The following is a 14,145-nucleotide window of genomic DNA, read 5'->3' as shown; positions in this document are numbered from 1 at the left end:
GTGGGACTACATGTTCATTTTGAATGCTCAACAAACGAGCTTGAAAGAATTTGGTCATTGACTAATCTTGGATAAAATGACCCAGAGCCCAAATAAATTGTGAGTTAAGAGATGCTCACTTCACATCATGCCAGCATTTATCAAGGAGTTACAGCCTAGCTTCTTACGCTTGGCCTGAAAAACAGATTTCTATAGTTACTATCACGGCTACAGTCACTCCCCCCCCCCCCCCCCCCCCCTTCTAATTTCAGGCTTTTATTACTTGGCAAGAGAGTTTTAAGTTTCTTTCTTTAGAAGGCCACTATTAATCCTGTTCTGACAACCAAGCGACAGGCTCCAGTTTGTGCTTCCATACAACTGAGGCCATTTCTGAGCTCCTTCTTATCTTGTTACATCCTTGCTTACATAGAATGCATTTTTTCTGTACAGCCATTTAAAGCATCTTCACATTTAAGCAAAAATGGGCAGTATAGGAGGAATTGTATGTATTTTGTGGCAAGAAACACTTTGTTAGAGAGCTAATACAGAAAAAATCTTACTACAGGGAGACACACATTTGCTCTCCTGTGGGATCTCCTTTTGGTGTTTCAGGTTAACTGGAAACTAGTAAAAAGTCTAGATTTTGTGAACAAAATGTTTGTCTTAAAACACAGCTCTAACATGAAGGTTTCTCCCTTTAACCAAATTACAAGACTGGATAGTTAGGATTGTTGTGCAGAGAAAGGGTTGGGATCCCAGAATGAGCTGGCATTCCTGCTTTCCTTTAATTTCCAATAATTCAAAGCACATTCTTTCTCCTGTTTAAATTTTCCTCTTTATGGCGAGATGCAACATGAAGAGACAGAAAATTCACTGCCGCCAAGCTAAAAGAGGAGGGGGGTAAAAACTGGCAGATTGTGTTTTAGCTCTCACTAAGACTCTGAGACTCCTGCAGCTGACACTTGGAAGAGTGGTATTTGAGGAGTCCTGAAGGGAACTGCAACACTCCTCTCTCTGTCCTTCCTTTTCAAATATTTTCAAAGCTTTGAAAACAGTCGGTTATTCTTCATTCTGGCAAGTCGCCAGTTGCTGCCGGCTCACTTCAGTTCCTAGTCTTCCGAGGTATCCAGTGGCCCATGTGGATTTGAGAGAGTTTGAAGCTCTAATGAAAGACCTTTGATATTTTGGGATATTTAAGAGACATACAGAAAGGGATGAGTTAAAAGAGCTGTTGTCAGTCCCTGCAAAGCGCACTTCACATTCTCAGTCACAAGATATCATTTCACTAATTGATTATTGTCTGCCCATAACACAGTCACGCTCTCAGTGCACAAAGAAGCAGTGTGGATAAAAAGCTCACCATTGTAAAATACACACTCAACTGGATTTAGAAAGCTGGGAACTACAGACAAATCTAAGCCAAGGGAGTACTTTGTATGAAACTCATAAATCATAGCTGAGACTTCTTTTCAGCTTAAGTAAACATCTTCACTACAGATGGTGAAAATTAATGGAAGCATTTTAAACGCCTCTCTTCACCCTCCCTTGGGAGGGGGCAGGTGAGCTCTCCTCAAAAGGGTCAGGTGACTTTTCGTTAACTTAAATCCACACCTCCAGCAACGAGGACTTGAGTCCTGCAGAGCTGCTCCGAGCTGGAAAGGTTACGCCAAGTGTTTGCCAGGCGAGTCCTTCAGCCAGAAGTCTAATAGCTGTGGTGGTCTTGAGCTCAGGAATGCAGGTGAAGGGATGAACGCCTTGCATTGTGCTGGGGAGGTTCCCGTAAGCCTATACGTGAAGTGTGCTTGTGCAGCACAGTCGCTGCTTTTCTTGCCAACACAAACCTTCACTTCCTCTTCCCCTCCCCTCCCCTAAAACACATCAGGGGGAGAATAAGGTTGGGGGCAAAGCAAGGATGATAGGCATAAAGCTTCTGACATGCAACCGGTTTTGCTCAGAAGAAAATACACAGTGTGCACTTGGTAGTGTTACTTCCATACAGCCTTTGGGGGCAGTGAAAGCTGCTATTCCTTTAAAAAGAGAAAGGGGGACCGTGTGGGATAAGAAAGGAGACAGCTATCAGGATACTAAATGTCTAGTGCAGTCATTTAAGCTAGCATGCATGCCACTGTGGAATGCATATAAGGACACTTTAGTTTTGGTTTGTTAACAATTTGAGGGTCAGCCAGGTTGATTATGAGAAAACGAGCTAATAATTTTACTGTGGGAAGAGTGGGAGACAATGATGAATGGCAAAGTTTATCTGCTTATTGTACTCCCCAGCAAACAACCCTTCCTAACAGCCTCATCTAGCTCACAAAAGCTTGCGTGTAATGGATGTGTAATAAATCAGAAGCATGCCGCAGCTCCCCAAACCAATATAATCTTAAAAGTTTATGATAAGTATTGATGATTAAGCAAACGTTCTGAAAAGTTAGTTGCACCCAAACTTAGAATTAAAAATGAGATGAGCAGAAACAGCTGTTCTGGAGTACCTGCAGTTACTCTTTAAAAAAGCATGTGAAGGACTAAAGCAAGTAAGGTGAGCACTAGAGACTGCTGTGATTCACCTCTGCAGCGTACCACATCCTTCAGAGAAATTACGGCATGAAGCTCTTTAGAGTCCACGTTTACAGTGCTCATGCCTCCCAGCCCATCCCATTTCCCATCTTCTCCCTTTGGCAACAGTACATTCCTTTCACTGGCCAGTCCCAACAAACCCGTGCTCCTCTCTTCAAGCAGAGGGGCCAGCCTTATATGAGGGCATTGGGCACACGAGTGGTACGGAGCATGTGTCAGCACCACCCGCAGGGACACTGAGGAGTAACAGAAAGTACTTCAAGTGCTTACAGAATATGTTTCCTAAATTTTGTATGTTGCTATGGATTGGTTACTGTAATTCTTTGTGAAGCTGTATCTGCAGTTGTGGCCTGTATAAGCAAAGTAACTGGAGAAGGCTGATGCCCTGTTTCAGCTGTGATGTAAAATGAAGGCTAAGTGGTGTCTCGTGCAAGCCCTGGTATCATACAGTAACTCACTGCTCACTGTAGGGAGTGGAAGGGCTCTCCAGAGACAGCCTCAAAGGCTAACTATGAAGCTCAAAGGCTTCATAAATCCTACAGTTAGTATCTCAGTTCACATGAGCATGTCTCCTGGTACCAGGCTAGATTGGAGGAAGGATTTCAGTGCAAGTTGTTAGGATCAGGGAAACATAGAGAGTTGCTCTGCACTGGAAGATACAGAGGGCCATGTGGAGCATGGTTGATGGTTTCTCATGGCTGATTTTAATCAAAGTTATTTCAGTTACTTGTAAATGAGTGCCATAGTTGCAAAGCACAAGCTTAAACTTTTAATTAAGAAGGAAGGCTTTTCTCAACAGCCATATCTGGAGGAATTAGCTTGATTCTCCTGCCTTTTTCATCTCCTTAAATCACTATTGTAATTCTAAGCAACAGACAAACAGATAACACAGAAGATAAAATGCTGCAATCATTTCAGCCAGAATTTCATTACAGTCCTTCTCTGAGTTCTTTGTACACACAGGTATTCTGTATGTATGCATTTGCTGTTTTTTAAGCAAAAGCCTGTTATAGCCAGTGAAAACAGTGATACCTTCTAGTTCCACAGCCTGTGCAAACTACACAGTAAGTTCCTAGCTGACCTGAGCAAGTGGGAAGCCTTGTGTAATAAACACCCAACAAAGGTCACCGCCTGCCAGTCCCTGAGGGACGAGCTAATGCTGGCAGGTGCCACAGGAGCATCCCAACAAAGAGAGACCTGAAGACCAGGTCAGTTGGCAGTGCTTCATAACTTAATCTCCAAAAACTGCTGTTGGTGTTTGTACTCAGCAAACTTTTTAGCTCCAGTCTCTAGCTGCTGTGCTGCCTTCCTCCAGCTTCAACTTCCTGCAGCTCTGTGGAGCACATTTCCCCATCCACTTCCTCTTCTTAACCTTGCCATGGAAAATCCCTCTTGAAGCCTCTCTCTCTTTTCCTTGCTGATATCTGAAGCACACCGATCTTCCCTCCAACACAAATACAATCTCAGACAATAAACAGAGGGAGAGTTATTACTGCTGACCACGTATTTTAATCTTTTATAGCAATTTCCTTTGTAATCCTGATGGAGCTTTTCAGTATTCAGTAGATACAGGCTCTTCCCAATGAGTCTCTTGTAAAAGGGACTGCAAATCCTTGAGCTTTGTATTTCCCTCCTCACAATCTAAAGCAATAGTAATGCTTACTAGAATCTAGTTATTTGCATGATGGCTTGTTTGAGTAAATCAGGATTTAAAACCTAACATCAAAGAAGCATTTCTTGTATCACAGAGGTGTTATTCATTTGCAAGACTGTGCGCATTGTTAGAAAGTAGTTCTTCAGCCATCAGCCCACACTACCAGACAGGTTTTAGCATAATCTCAGGATATTTTCTTGAACTCACTGGCAGCAGTACCACTAGAGTTAAAGTGTTTTGGTTTTGTGTTTTAGTTTTAACATCTTTTTGCTGATTTCTGAGTATCTTGGTTTACAATAGCCTCCTCCAGGCAATGAAGTCCAGAGCAAAATTTAATCTTCAGAGAGCATAACAAAAGAAATCAGTCTTAGTTACCAAAAGATCATTAAGTAGTACCAGATGGTTTTAAGACATTGAATTTTTTCAATGAAGCCAGAAAAACTGAAGCATGGACTAAGACTTTGTGCTGCCTGGTTATATGCAGTATAGGAGGAAGTGGGACAGGAGGAAAAAGAGCAAACAAATATTTAACATCAGAGTAGCCAGCATCCTGATCATACAGGTCATCTGTCATAAGCTTCTGACAGCTCTGAAGGTATCCCTGCCTTCATGCCTTCAGGAACAAGGGCTGGGGCAGGGAGCTCAAGAGCTGCTGGGATCCCCATTGGTTTCCAGGTACTTTGGACCTAACCTGAGAAGTGGGAGGCTGTGCATCTGCCTTTTCAAATCACAGCTCGCCTCTCTGTGAAACAGTGGCTGCGGGCCACACACCGTGTACAGCTTGGCACGGAAAAATGTAGAGCACACAGTACAGGATATTTTCTCTGACCAGAAGTTCAGGGATGAACTATTCATAGACACTGGAAAAGAAATAGCTGTACTTTTAAGTTTTAAATCAACTGTGTTGACGAGATTTAGCTAGCTTTCAATAAGTAGACTGAAAAGAGGAGCAGCCATAACATCTGTCATTAACTTTTGTACTATTTGTGGCCTTGTCATTTATTTAGTTTTAGGTACAACTACTTAAGTAAGTGCAAAGTGATTTGTTACTTTATTTATACTTATGTGTCCTATACACGGAAAAGAGGAGCATAAACTTTTGCATCCATTGCGATGGACAGGAAAACTGGCACTGACTAGACCAGAGGCCAGATTGTACACAGAAACACTACAGACTCTAGTAAATTATAGGTGCTACTTTCAATAACAGGAAAAGTTGTCAGTGGTGGTATTTTTCATATTGGTCATGCCCCAGTAGCTCCCACAGTACTCTTCTTTTGTAAAACGGAGTCTTTCATTGCTTCACAATGTTTATTTGCATTCTTTGTATTTTTTGCTTGAAGGGAAATTCTTCTATGAGACTTAATTTTTTTTAACCCCACTTTAATTCGAAATCTGGTTTCTGTATTTCTCATCTTCTCAAAGGGAAAAAATAGATTTATAATATCTGAATAAAGAAAAGAATATGGATATTATTAAGTATATGACACCTCCAAAGAGCAAAGATCATCAGCTTTCCCTTTCAGTATTACAGATAGAAAGTGCATTTGACAACATTACGCTGTCAAATAGAACTTCTGCTGGGAAGATTTACACAGCTCTTTCATTTGTTATCTTCTAGTCATGATACAAAACTTAGTTAAATCAAGTCACCACAGGTGGCAAACAAGAAACTGTGTTTCTTCACTTAAAAACATGGGTGACTTTAAAAGGCACAAAGTAGTTGCATTAGTTTCCTGCCCTGTACAATGTTGCTCTTGAGTGTGTATTCCAAAATCCCACTCATCTGTGTTGCTGCATTTCTGCTCATGCCATTTTAGTATCTTAGCATTTGAGTCAAAGCCCAGGGAAGTCAAAATGATATTGCAAGGTGTCAGATAAGAGGTATATTCCTAAAAGACACCCCATACCAAGAAATGTGTGTACTTTTGTATCCTGTATTACTTCAGCCCATGGTCAATGTCTGTCTTACAGGCACAATTGCAAAATGCTTTACAGCAGGAAACTGAATCAGTAACGGATGGTCAGAAATCTCTTTCTTCCCTCAGTTCCACAGTCCTCACAGTTGGTTGTTTTATTGTTTTCATTTCAACATTAGTTGTATTTGAGAGTTGCTGAAGAAGGAGGAAAAACTAGGCAAATCTCATGCTGATATTTTTTGCCCTACAGAAAAAGTTCTATGTTCCTTTTTATTTTATTATTCCCAGGTTTAGGGAAAAAAAAAAAAAAAAAAAGACTTTTCTTGGCTATCTTTAGGGGTGAAGAAAAAAGACCATTTCTTAATTTTAAATGGTATTTTAACATTCCAGAAAAACAAACCTCTCTCATAATGAAAAGCAGTATCTTCACCTTGTAGCAGATGATACATGTGGTGTAGCAAGATTATTGTTCTTGCAAGGGTTTTTCAGTTCAGATGTAAATATGAATCTTTCTAGATTAGGAGAAAAAGGAGTTACAGAAACACACAATCCTTGTCACAGTTGACCTTTTCTCTCCTTGAGCTTATGGGTGTTTTCTCAAGAAGAAGAAATTCTTGTTCTTGCTGTGTATGGAGGAGATAAGGACAGTATCACAGAGGGAGGCATTTGTGTTGTCCTAAAAGGTAAGTTACTATGTAAGAAGGGAGGGAAAGAACAGACAGAAACTGCATGGGGGAGAGGTTTTGCCCAGAGGAAGAAGAAAATACATAGTATCACAGCTGCCATCAATTACACTGAGAGGACAGTAAAAAGACATGGAGAGACTAGTGGGGGATCCAAAGTTTGCACAAGGAAAATGCACCCACCCAGGGTGGAATGGCAGAGATCAGAATTCAGATTTGAAACTCTTGGTTTTTAGAGATATAGAGGACTTTATGAGGATTTTTTTAATCATCATCTGATGAAATGTTTGTTCAACAGAGAAGAAACAAAAAATGCAAATACAGGAAATCTTCCTGTGCCTGGGTTAAGAAAACCCTCAGAGTCACTAATGCATTGAACAAATCCTATTTGGGGCAGGTAATGACTTGAAACTCCCTGCTGAAAACAAAGGTGGTTCACAATGATGCATGACAGATGCCGAAGCAATGTGACTGTGAGATGGTACAGTTATTCAGGTTTCAGGGACGACGGGAGTTTATCTAAGGATAAAGGAGGGAGGGATTCCCCATGCAAGGTCAGTCAGTGCAGGGGAGAAATCCATGGGGAGACCAGCTGTCTGTACTTACTAACCTCTAATCTAGGAGGATGGCTTTGCTGTGCTGCTCCGATACAGAACAGGTTAGGCTAAATGCCGATGAGGTACTAGCCATCTAGGAAGTAATTTTCTGTTTCACTGACTTTGGTTCTTGTTGTTTTGTTTTCCCCTCTTTTCCTATGTCAAATAAGCACTCAAGGAGATCCTGAACAGAGGTCACCCTGCTCCTCTGTGATAGCAGCACTTCAAGCAACGTGGCTGCTGCGGCTAGCTGAAGGGCTCACCAGCACATTGCAGGAAGCCCCAGCAGTACACAGATTCAGATCTTCACCAGATAGATAATTTTATGTGGTCTGCAGAAGAATAAGGCTTTGTCAGAATGAGATGATAGCTGACTTTGTTTGGGAGGGGGAGAGGAGGGAGAAGGGTGTTTTCTCAATTTCTGTGTATTTCTATTCAGCTGCTGCAGAAACATCCCCATCTGCTTTGAATCTACATTTTCATTCCAAACCCAAGCAAGAAATGAAGCAAGCTGGTTTGCTCTGCCTGGCAAAGTACACGCATAGCAAGTTGCTGAGCTGAAAGCTGTTCCAAAATCCAGGAATGTAACAGACTTAAAAGCCAAGTTACCTGGCTTTGTGCTCTGCTTAACTGTAGGATGATGATAATCAGAAAATGAGTTTCATCAGTATGACCTTCACATGTTGTCACTTACTGAGGAGTACAAGAGTACGTGCTTTCTTTGTTATCTGCTGTCTGGACAAATTGGTTTGAGGAAGTGACAGCATAAATAAGAAAACCCAACCCCATTTAATTTCTCTGGTGAAAGCACTCAGTGGAGCTTTGCCTGCTTTCCTGCATGATTAATGGGTAGTGAAACAGAGGGTGCAAATTAAACTGCTGGTTACCCTCATTTATAACACCTATATCTGAAGTCATGTAGTATGACGTGATTTTTACCACTAACAGTAGAATCTTACATAGTATATATATGAATGCTCAAGGGCTTATTTTAGCTTTATGATCTGCACAGTCTGAGTCTTTGCTTGCCTTCCCTAGTGCAGGAAATTTTATCCCTAACTGTCAACAGGTGTCAGAAACAGAAGCAGCTGGAGCCAGAGCTGAACAACATTTCTGTGCTGATCTGATAAACTTGCAAATAAACCACATTTAACTTCTGTTATGGATGCCCAGCAAAAGCTGATCATGATGCAGACCCTAAGTTAATTTCTGTGCCTCTTTCACAAATTGTAATGGGGGATAGTGTGATACACACACTAACTTGCAGGCTGATAAGAAGCAGAACTGCCTCTTAAATTGTTCCTGGCTGAAAGAAATCATAGAAATGTAAGTTATTTGCATTCTATTCTGGAGAGAGTGTAATTTAGGGATTTTGTGTGTGTGTGTGTGTGTCTGTGTGTGATGGAAAGAAAACAGACAAGCAAAACTGTTGAAGCAAACTTAAGCTGTTGTGAGAAAAGACAGAAGAGGGTTTACTGTGAGCTGAAAGAGAAAAGAATTGAAAGATGTCCATTCAAATGCTTCATCTGTCTGCTAATTTTAATGAAGGCTCCTCCTTTGTAACTATGCCACAGAGCCTGAGCCTTTAAAAAAAAAAGAAAGTTGTCACTAGGCAGATTTCTGAGAGTCTCCTGATTGAATCATCATTTTAATCTCGTCACTGCCACCCCTCTCTCCTGAGCAGAAGCTACTGGCTGCATTATGTGACAATTAACATGCTGCAAAATGCTACTGCGCTCCTCGGGGAGTTTCAGTGATGCAAAACACTGGTGTTTTTGTTGTGTGACAAAATGCCAAAACCTTTCATACATCCTCTGTGGTAAAACAGCCTGTGTTTTCTGAAGCCTGGGTGCACACCTTGTTTTCACCAGGAAAAATATATTCCTTTCCTTCAGTTCTTCTCCTTTCTCCCTTCCAACCCCCAGTATCCCCTCCAAGTTTAGAGAACTTGATAAATACCAGTCAGTGACAAAAACTGCTGTCTGGCTATGTATGTCTTTGCTCAGTGTCCTTGTGCTTTCTCATATCCTTCCTTGTCCTTGTCTTCCCAATTCATGTTTCCCCTCTCTTCCCTTACAAAGCACTAGTAGCAGCTTCATGCTCTGTGCCTGGTGGGGTCCCAGCTGGCTCCTCAGTACCACCTCACTTCAGTCCCACAGAATCCAAGCCAGGTTTGCTGAACTGGGTCACTGCTCCCACACCACCCACTGTACCAGTCTCCTCTCCTAGCAACACAAAAAGGGGAGGAGGGGGAATAAAAGAAAGCAAACAAATCCTTTTTGCATCTTCTCCCTCTGACACCTTTGTAAGCCACAGATCAGCCCAAGCAATGTCTGCCCACAGGGACATGCTAATTGAGATGCTGTTTGGCAGCAAACTCTGTCCTTGCACAAATGTTCATGAAATGACTAATTAAAAACAAGCCTCTTGCCCTGCTTCCTTCCCTTGACAAGTTAACATAGGCATGTTTTTCCTTTCATTATTTTATGGTCAACAATAATGAACACACTGAGGAAGGAGCACTTCAGGAACAGTTTTGTCTGGAGAAAATACCAAGGGTGGTTGTCCCTTTGTTTCCCCACACCCTGATAGCTGCCTGTTTTGCTGGCAAGGTACAAACCAGGAGCAAGTCGAGCAAGAGGGGATGTCTGGGGAAAGGGAGGTAATTTCAGGGGACTTTTAATTATAGTGAAAGAGGAGGAAATATGCTTAAGTGTTAGAGTTCTGTTTCTGTTGTCCCAAAGTACTTTGGGTGTTCAATATGAGAATAAAGAGGTTTCTGTGAAGCCAGGAAGGTTAGGTCTTGACGAGGAAGCCCTTTGAGTTCTGCTGCTCAGCTGAGTGTCTGTCCTCCCACGGCCCTGCTTGGAAACCAGAAGACACCAAGAAGGAGTGCAGAGTGCTGTGGTACTCCAGAAAGCACACATGATGCCAAATGGGCAGAGCTCTTAATTACATCATAGATAATCATGGTGTAATCACGGAAACATGCAAGGAATGGGAGTAACTTTAATTCAGGAAAAATAGCTAAGTGGGTTGTGTAATGGGGAAAACCAGCAAATGCAGGAGAAGAATGCAATGAGGAGGTGACTGCTGCAAAGTGAGCAACCGAATGATTTCCACAGTGATGGGAGACTGTGAAGCAACAGGCTGGATTTGTATGTGACTAACACGAGCTCTGTGCGTACGTGAAATGCCGAGGAACTGCTTTCACTGTTACTCCACTGCATGCGTGTTCATTGTTGTCTGAACTTGGGAATAACTGGTGTGAAACTTTCAAGCACATAAGAGTTTTCCTGTAGGCAGAGTGGACAAATCCCTAAGGGAGAAAGGAGTTGGCTCCTTGTGAGGACCTTGATCTCTAGACTCAGAGAGGAACAGCTCTGCTGTGCTGGAAAAAGCTGCATGTGCATTCACGTGCTTTGGAGGTAGCCTCCTAGTTGGGTCTCTGCCAGCTGCCCGATAGGAACATGCTGAGGAAGCAGCTCTCTGCTCCATGTGCAGCCAGGCTGCTGGTCGAGTGCCCGCAATCACAGGGACATGGAGGGGAAGCCGTGTTTATTCCTGCCGAGGCTAGAAGGCATGACAGTGTGGCACAGGGCCCACCCTCCAGGTGGCTGGTGAGCCTTGTTCTTCCCAGCTCAGGAAACCTTAACAAAACTTAAGTGCGTGACTGAAGAAGTGGGCAGAAGATGAGCAAAAACTGCAGTGGTGTTTATGCACACAGACATGCAGATGGGCACCTCATGGGGCATTAGAAAATTATTTTGGTAGCTAATGTAATTAGAAACTCCATGGGAATTACAGAGGTACACATCTGACTCTCTAGATATTTAAATGTCTCTCTGGAGAGACGGTCCTTAGGGCCTGTTTCCCCAGAAGTCAGGTATGCAGGTTTGGTGACTACAGTACGTGTGGATCAGATGCTTGTGCATGCAACTGTCCTGCATGGTAACCTGAGCTCTGCTGTGTGCTGCTGGTGTTTTGGTGGGCACCCCTCTGAAATGCCTGCCTCTGGCATTTGATCAGCAGTCCTGTAGGAAGCTTATGGAACTGCTGCTGACCTCCGTGAGAAGTCAGTATGTAGACAGTTGCCAGAATCAGCCTCATGAAGCCGAGGTCAAAGTGTCAACGCGAAGAAAGAAAAGTGCAGTAGCATTTCACCTTGGGCTGTGACACTGGGCCTCCTTCACTAAGCAGGTAAATTAACTCAGTTACAAGGGAAAGCCAAATGCTGCAGGAAGCAGGGCTCATATTTCCATACGTAAACTCACCTTCCACTTACATTAGCACCAAACCTTCAACACAGAAAGAAAAAGTAGATTGACATACAGGCACAAAAATCTGTCTTCCTCTGAAATAGTTAACAACTGTTTTGTTCAGAGTAAGGAGAGGGCAGGGAGTGAAAGGGTTGGGGTTTTATTTATATAAACTATACAGAACACCTTGACGATCTTTGGGATACACAGAGCTATATATAGACATGTGAGTAACTTTATTAGTGAGCGTGACACTGTGTGCAAGCCAGAATATTCCCAAGTGATTACAGCCATGTGCTTTCCTTCCTCCCCTCTAGCCTGCATAGGTTATTCTAAATCACTTTAGCATTATCTAAAATAGGGTGGGTTTGCCTTTTACGGTAGTTATTTCTGCATGAATAGTAGGCAGTCTGAAACTTCCTCAATACCTCCCAGTTTGTCTTGCAGTTTCTACTAAATAAATACCTTTATTAGGGTCTTGCAAAGCTCTACCTCTGTCCCATTAGAGTAGGTTATTCTGCAGTGAGCAGATTATATAAAAAATCATTGCTGCAAAAGCAGAAATGCTATGAGTCAATAGATCAATAACCCCACCTTATAATTCCTCCAGAGTTGGTACATACCTGTGATTTTCCTGAATTTTAGATCTTTTTAGACTTCTTTGAGCTTTTTTTAGACCTGAATGCTAACCTTAGAAATAATGTCTTTCCAGGCCATGCAATCACACAAAGGGTTTCAGTGCTGTTACTTGTATTTTGAGGTTTAAGAACACAATGCTATGAACTGGTATTTGTTACTCCTCAGCTGAAATGCAAATGCTAAAATGATTCTGATTGGAGTGGGAACTATTCCTCATTTGGGACCCATGCAATGCTTTCCAAGCAGGGAGCTCAGGGAGCAGCATGCTTCGGGAAGCTTAAGAGTCCCATGGGTTTGCTTTTCTCAGGCGACTGTGAGTCTCAGCAGAAGCTTTTCCTGTGGCTGGCACATATATAAGAACTCTCTCCCATGAGGATTCTCTGGTGTTTAATAACATGTGAAGTTATGCACTTGTTCCTTCACTTGGGATGTTTACAGGGTTTTTCTCCTTTACCCAGCTTCTGGTCTTCCCAACAGTTGGAGCACTGAATTGATTACACATGGCTGAAACCAGCCAGTTGACTCAGACACTCTTTGTGGGGGATGGACAGGCACGTATACATGGTACCATTCCGTATCATTCATTTTGCTGGGAAACTAGTTTAATACATATTTTTCTAGTCACAAGATGGATGTATAACAGCAGTAGCTTGTGGTAGTGAGCAGAATGGTTGCTGGTCTTAATGGGTAAGGGAAATATGTTTAAACCAAAGAGTAAAAAGCTGTCAGATATACCACCTAAACCGCAAGTCACAGGACAGCGGGGAACACTACCTGTAAAGTAGAGAGAAGACAGCAGAGAAGAGCAATTTTTTAACAATCCTGGACAGTAGTTGACTTCTGCACCCTGCAAGGTCAATGGGGATTATGTGAGGAGATCATCTGGATGCAACTGGAACAGGTTCATGGAAGATACTGACCACTCATGTTCACAGAAAGAGGTGAGAAGGTAAGAGGTAAAACCAAGCAAGCTTTTTTAAAGCAACAAACTTACTGTAATTTGGGACTGTCTGGAGGACAGTACTTAGGATTGATAGCTTGCTTGTCTTCTATGGAGAGAAACTTGGTAACTGATATTTTGGGGAAAGCAAATCAGATTTTAACAGTGTACCTGGAGCAGTGCTTCAGAAAGGGGAAAGGCAGAAAGGTGGTGCAGTTTAGAGAAATTTTGGGTTTTTTTAATGCATGTTAAGTCATGCAACCGCAGGGTAGGAATTTTATGCAGGTCAACAAGTTTTCCCAGTGAACAATTTCACACACATTCAAGTGACACACATGAGAAAGGCTGGAGAGCCTCCAAATCAAAAGTAACAGGAAGCTGGGAGTCCCTTCCTAATTTTTAGTTTAGGGAAGAAACTGTTTTGCAAACAGTTTGAAGGTAGTAGAAGGTAGTTGCAAAGTTTAGTGGTGGTAACTGAAGAGACAAGTTTGAAGGATGTGAAGGGAAGCAGGGTAATCAGACAAGCAGAAAGTGTGTAGGTGTTTTAGGAGCAAGCAGGCTGCAAAGAATTAAGTAAACAGAGTGCTGTTATGTACCCAGATACAGATGCTGACCTTGGTTAGATTAAAGAAATCAGATGTCTGGCCTTCTTCGGGGGAAAAAAAAAGGAGTAAGATAAAAGGAAGGATCTTGAAGGAGGGCAAGAATAGATGAGTGAGAATGGGAAATGAGAAAGAACAGATATGAAAAAAGAGGTTCTGAATACAGTGGAAGAAAAAAGCTTATGAAAAGTTTTGGAATAAAGCAGTGATGCTTTTCAGCTTGTAGAAAGCGAACAGAGCAAGTGAGAGGTGAAAGTTTATATAGCCAAGAAAGGAGTCAATAAAGAAATGAGACCG

At 42.2% G+C, this 14,145-nt stretch overlaps 1 protein-coding gene across 1 annotated transcript in view; it reads right to left on the bottom strand.

Moving 5' to 3' along the window:
* The window catches only part of TET2 (tet methylcytosine dioxygenase 2), a 73,814-nt gene that overhangs the window by 33,700 nt on the left and 25,969 nt on the right, over positions 1 to 14,145 (bottom strand). The window lies entirely within an intron of this gene.

Source organism: Pezoporus flaviventris, unplaced genomic scaffold, assembly GCF_033815535.1.
Source record: "Pezoporus flaviventris isolate CSIRO_AGI_PZ_B2104156 unplaced genomic scaffold, CSIRO_AGI_Pfla_v1 ptg000002l, whole genome shotgun sequence".
Taxonomy (NCBI): Eukaryota; Metazoa; Chordata; class Aves; order Psittaciformes; family Psittacidae; genus Pezoporus; species Pezoporus flaviventris.
The sequence above is the reverse complement of the archived record's forward strand: the minus strand, read 5'-3'. Positions and strand labels throughout refer to the sequence as shown.